Source organism: Phasianus colchicus, chromosome 9 (genome assembly GCF_987193195.1).
Source record: "Phasianus colchicus chromosome 9, bPhaCol1.hap1.1, whole genome shotgun sequence".
Lineage (NCBI taxonomy): Eukaryota > Metazoa > Chordata > Aves > Galliformes > Phasianidae > Phasianus > Phasianus colchicus.
In genome coordinates this window covers 18,314,413-18,320,412 of record NC_143444.1, presented here as the reverse complement: position 1 = coordinate 18,320,412, position 6,000 = coordinate 18,314,413, and the positions used below count along the sequence as shown (strand labels likewise).

The 6,000-nt window shown below is 42.5% G+C and overlaps 1 protein-coding gene across 7 annotated transcripts in view; it reads right to left on the bottom strand.

The window, feature by feature from the left end:
• Positions 1 to 6,000, bottom strand: part of LOC116243490 (uncharacterized) — a 226,471-nt gene that overhangs the window by 12,176 nt on the left and 208,295 nt on the right. The window contains exon 1 of one of the 7 annotated variants that reach the window (XM_090146401.1): positions 1,582 to 3,862. The exons of the other annotated variants lie outside the window; for them this stretch is intronic. The gene's annotated coding sequence lies outside the window, so the exon portion shown is untranslated. Of the gene's footprint in view, positions 1 to 1,581; positions 3,863 to 6,000 lie in introns of those variants that run through there. 7 annotated transcript variants of the gene reach the window in all.

The window sequence follows — 6,000 nt, the reverse complement described above, 5'->3', positions numbered from 1 at the left end:
ACTTTTCTGTCTAGGCAGATGGTTCATAGTTGCACAGGTGGAACTAAATGTCTAATTTCCCAACTTATCCCTGATTTGGAGAGGCTTTTGGCTCTTCTGTCTTGCAGAGGAGACCAGGGAAATGCATGGGACAATGGGCTCTTCCTGTGCACTGACCCCTGATCTGGTTTAGACACCAGGGACCTTCGGAGAGTTACTGCGGAGTGTAATGAGAACTGTGGCACAAGGCAAATTACCCACTGTCTGACATTCAGGAGTTTGTAAAATGTTAGGGAATATTTAAAATGATGCAAATGAATATTTTCATGCAGCATATTTGGCTGTATTCCTGGCCTGTATTATTTTTCTGGGTTGGATACCTCCATCTCCAGCAGACATTCAGTCCTTGAAATGGGTTGGCTTTTATTTTATTCTATTTATTTTTCTGCCATCTATTATTCTAAAGAGATGTAATGGATCAACCCAGATATATTTCATGTTGTGAGGAGAGGGAATGAAATAGCATGAAAATCATCCACAGTTCAACACTGAGCTGATATCTGTGGAGATAAAAACTTAGTCTGCGACATTTTTACCTTGTGTTTTGGATTCCACGGGGTAACAATCAGCTCCAAAAATCTCATTGTGACAATGCTTTCAAAGTCAAATAAGGAGCAACAATGAGAACACGCCCTCCCTCCCTCCTGCCCCAGTGGCTCCCCTCCAGCTTCATAACCCCAATTTATTTTTGACATTGCACCATAAGACTGAAAAGATTAATCTATAATAGATTATCTCACAAATCTGCAACAGAAGAACAGAGGATGTGATTTGCTCAGGATTTGGCACGCTAGCAATGGCACATTATGGCAAAGTGCTTAATAAATACCATACCACAGAGAATTAAAATGGAGGAAAGCTTAGGTTATTGGAGAGAAACTTCCCTGCGGTGAGGAAACCCCCCCTCCAACAGTTGCACCAACCACTGCCCACTGATCGACTACCAGTAGTTGAGAAAATCTTTTCCATCAGCTTTCCAGAAAGGTTTCTCCATGCTTAGGATGTTCAACACACCCTGCTTTGAGCTTGCATTTCAGAAGTGCTAAGCACCTATGACATAGAAATAGAGGCATTTACTCCATCTTTTGGTGCCCTGTGGGGTCTCAGGATGTATGTTATAGAAGTGCAAAGTGTAGTTATTTGTGGGAAGTATTGAATGCCTGGGGGAAACACAAACAGCTGGATGGCTACATCGCGTATTTGTGCTACCGAGTGTTCACCTTCATTTCAGAGAGTAGAGGATGTTTGTGTGGAACTCACTGCATAATTTATGGCACTGTGAAACATTTACTGGGGGTAAACCTGAGCCTGAGGAATCTGGTTGAAAAGGGCAAGCATATTTTTCTGGGACATGGCTACCTCTTGTGCCAAGCTTAGAAGCCAAAAGCCATCAAAACAAAACTAGAGCAATGTCTAGGTAAGGGGCAGCAATTTCTGGTGGTATTGACAACTTATTTGCCAGTTAACAAAAATAATTGCCATTCTGTCTCATCTTAGAAATTGCTTAGGAACACTAGAAACCTGAGAAAAATTCTCTCTCACCTGTCTGACCTGAGCCAAATGCTGAAGAGCAGTCTTCCACCTAAGAGCAGGTTGCTGCCAAGGGAGGCAGAGCAAAGCGTTGTTGTGCCATTGTTACTATTCAGTAACACCTTCCTTCTGCTGAAACTCAATTCTGTTTTGCAGCATCTCACTATCTGCTAAGTAGCTGGAGATAAATATGGTGCTCTAACCCCCTATTTCCTCTATCTTCGGGGAGATTTACCTGCCAGCCTGGGCAGTCCTTTCTGGCATGAGAAGTTGAACAAAGTTCTCCTTGCAGTAATGGAGTTCATTAGTCTGCCATGCCCCTTCCCTTGACCCAGTGGGACTTTTCCTTTGCCTGTGCTTCTGCCAGCTCTTGGCCTCCTGCATGGCACCAGCAAAGGTCTCATTCTCCAGACTTGTAGGCTGGAGGACAGCCTCGTAACTGAGGACAGTAATTCATTTAGTGTGTGCCATCAAACAGCAGCTGTTTTTAAACTGACCTGAGATGCAGGTGTGAGAGAGTGGCATTGCTCATGGATGTGCAGGAGAATAGCAAAAGTCCATGAACCAAAATCCCACAGATGAGCAGCAGGCTGAGGTGTCTCACACAGATCTGGGGATGGGGAACTGCCTCATGAGCCAGTGCTGCCAATGGACAGACAACACCAAGATGCCTGTGTGCTGTTGTCTCCACAGTACCTCAAAAAGAGATGCTTACGCCTTCATTTAAGCTGGCTTTTTAGCTAGAAGACACAGGCTTTCTTTGGTTTTCTGTCTGTGTGGTGACGACAACTCTCCCCTTTATTCAGCAGCCAAATTGAAGCTTGCTTGGGCAGCACTGACATCATCCAGCCTGTGTAGTGATGCACAGCTCAGCAGGGGAAACCAGCCCAAGGAAACAGTGATGATGCTACCGCAGATCCCAAGTTGCTTGAACTCAAATCTCTCCTCTCTCAGCTCAGTCCCTGATCCTTCTTCGAGAAATCAGAATCTGGGCTTTCCTCTCACAGATACCTGAAGGTCAGTCCAGGCTCCACTTTTGTGCTCTGTTGGCAGGGAAGTGAGTTGCACTTCAGCAGTTTGGAGGGATTTTTGAGCTGGGAGTCAGCAAAGGCGGCAGCAAAAGCTGCTTTCAGAGGGGGGAAAAGCAGTGCTTGGAGTTTCTGTGAGGACTGATGCAAGTGGTTCAGATTGATGAGCATTGCCACATCATTCTCAACTAGATAATCTTTAAAGATCCGTTCCAACCTTCTGACTCAGGAACTGGAGGGCAGCAGGACTTCGCTCCTGGCTGAACATGCCCAAGATCCCTGCATCCTCTAGCCGCTGTGCCATGGAAGAGCTGTGGTGCTTATCAGGTGCTTAACTTCTCTTGTGCTGTGGGGACTCATGTAAACATCAGAAAAATCCAAAGCCACAGAAGCAGCCATGAAGTGCTGGCACACAGCCTCTGCTCCCAGGTGGCCTCAGCACTCATGCCCTGCTCTAATGCCACCGCTGCACTCAGAGGCTGTGAGAGGCTGTGTAGTGTGGCCAACTGCACTGAATTTCAGTCTTTTTTTTTTTTTTTTTTTTTTGGTGAAAGCCAGCAATCATAAGAATTAAGTGGTTGGATGAACCATAATTTACTACTGTGAGCTCTCCTTGCCTGTGCATTTCTAACAGATACAATGACAGATGCTGAGATGGTTGCACTTTGGACAAAATAAATATAGTAACAGTAATAATGGGACAAAACTGTAGGAAAAAAAAAAAGACAAAGTTCATAAACAAATCCTCACTCATTTCATCACTTATTATTATTCTAATTCTGATCTTCGATTACTCAAAATGAAATGTTCAAAAAAAAAAAAAAAAGAGAGAGAGATTTGTTAGTCTAAAGCAATGTTAAAACATGTTCAGAAGTAATGCATTTGTTTGCTCAGGAACAATCCATCTGTTAGTACAAGAAAATCAGGACAGGAAAAATAAACGTTATCCTGTGATATCAGCCATATGAGAGAAGAATCCTTTTGAAACTCCCCCCAAGAAATCCCAACCAGAGTGCTGAAGGAGGCAGACAAGCATTAATGAGCAGGAGTGCAGCCTCTGCTGGATTCCTGCTCCTGTAAAGCAGCAGAATTACAAAATGGATGGATATGAAAGAAATTGCAGATTTGCTGGAGATATCTGCTGCTTAGTGCCTACAAATTTAGTTTAGGGGGCCTCTCAATGCATGTATGGAAGTGAGTCAAAAGCAGAAGAACTTCTGACTTGCTTGAAGATCTTTAACACCATCCCAACTTTTCTAGAAATTAAAACCTTTCCAAGCTAATAATTCTGTACTCTTGGATTTTAGCTTTTTTTTTTTTTTTTTTAATCAAAGATGTATATATTCCAAATTTGTCAAATGACTGGACAAAGCAGTGTTAAAAATTCAACTACACTAATTACTAGCTGAGCAGCATAAAAACCTCTGAATAAATGTCAGTCTAGGAGATAAGCTCTTATCTTAATCTAATGACTCCACAGACTTAATTTGTCAGGCCAGCCTAGTTGATGAAAAACAGGTTTCTATTCTCCAGTGTTAGCAGCCACATCTTTCCAAATCTTTGAAGTTGGATAGTAATACCATCAGTGTCATCCTGCAAAAATCTTGTGGCCAAGCCAATTTCATTCCTATTGTCCTGTTGCACTAATTAAAAGTTGTTTTACCTCCATTCGTCTGCAATAGGTGAAAATGAAGCCAATTTCTTTATAGATCTGTTATATTGTGGGATAATCTCTCTTTCTTTCTTCTTCTTTTTTTTTTTTTTAATTCCCTCAGACTCAACAACATATTAATATTTGCAGAACTCTTTTAGTATCAGAAAGCCAGGCTTTGCAGCAGGGCTTCACAGACAGCACCGCTCCATCCCAGGACAATTCCTACAGTGCAGATGAAGTTTGCAAGTGTGTGTCTGTGTTTATTTGTGTTGAGAACAATTTTGAGCTCAGGCAATGAATTTGATCTTAAAAGATGATTTTAGGTTTTGGAAGTTCTTTCCTAAAGAGGCATTTGACATATTTAGAGGTAAATGCACCAAATGTTCTTATTGTTTGGACAAAGTGGAATAATGAATAGAAAAAAAGAAATTGGCTGCAGTCAGTGTTTCCAGGCCCCTGTCTCAGCTAACCCTTCCAATGGGAATCTGGCAGGTCTCTTTATGCACAGTGCTCCACTCCAAAGGGCACCATTTAAGCATGGTATTTTTCATCCCACAGCAGTTGCAGTGTTTAAAGAAGGATATGTTTGGGTTTGAGGAGTTACCTGGGAGGTGAGGTTTACGCTGATGATACCCAGGAAGGTTACAGATAGGAAAATTTGAGGAAAATAACAGGGTTAAGGTGTAACCTACTGAAGCAAATCATAGAGGCCATGGGTCAGCTTTGCCTTTTTGAAACCATTTTTAAAGGTTTGTGTGTGAGTATGGACACTCAGTTCAGCATCCTGGTGGTCCAGGGTATAGAAGGCACTGGGCACCAATGCTGAGGCAGCCAAATCCTGTGAGGCCAGGCAGGATGTACTGCCTGGCAAGGTTTCTCCTGCAGTAGCACAGACCCTCTGGCAGGACACACAGGCTGGAAGGAACAGTGGGGATCTTTGCATCTGCAACAACTTCAAAGTGGACATTACTTCCCCACCTTAGTTGGGTTCTGCATCTAAAGCATACCAATGGCATCCTTACACATCCTGGCTAGCACATAACTTCTTATGGGATATTTCTGTCAGCTGGAGTCCATAACATATTTCTTCTACTTTTTGCCCTCTATATATGTAGAGGAGCAGTTTAAAAATTATGCCTGCATGAAATGCTCCTGCTCCTAAACACAGCTCAGAAAGATGGGACTGTCAGATAAATTAGAGGCAAATTTCCATAGATACCAGAGCATTTCTGAGTGCAGATCAGTTCCTGAAATGTTTAAGAACTGTGGACTGTTGCTTTCTGAGAGACAACAAAATTTTATGAAAGCACTGTGCTGCAGCCAGTATCAGACCCTCTGTCATGGTTTTATGATTTGAAATCTTTTATGATCATTGACACTCTCTAAACATTAATAAACATCTGGTGTGTGCTCTGCAAGTTTGAGGCCTTGTTGGACCAAAGCTTAAATTATATCCATTGATTTCATAATGGAAGTGATGGTCTACTCTGGAACATGCCAAATTCATTTACATTAGGGCTATGGCCTGCAATGGCACTTTTTTTTTTCATAAGAATTAATGGACCCTCATTTCTCCTACTCTGAGTCAGAGTTTAAATCTGCAGGCCATTCCCAACACAGCTGAAACAGAAAATGAAAACACTGAAGTGAAATTTTTGAAGTGACATTTGAATCCACGATCTCTGAGGAAATCCCACCCATTGATCCAGTCAAATGACTGCAGGCTCCATGGGTCCATCCTGCAAAGCC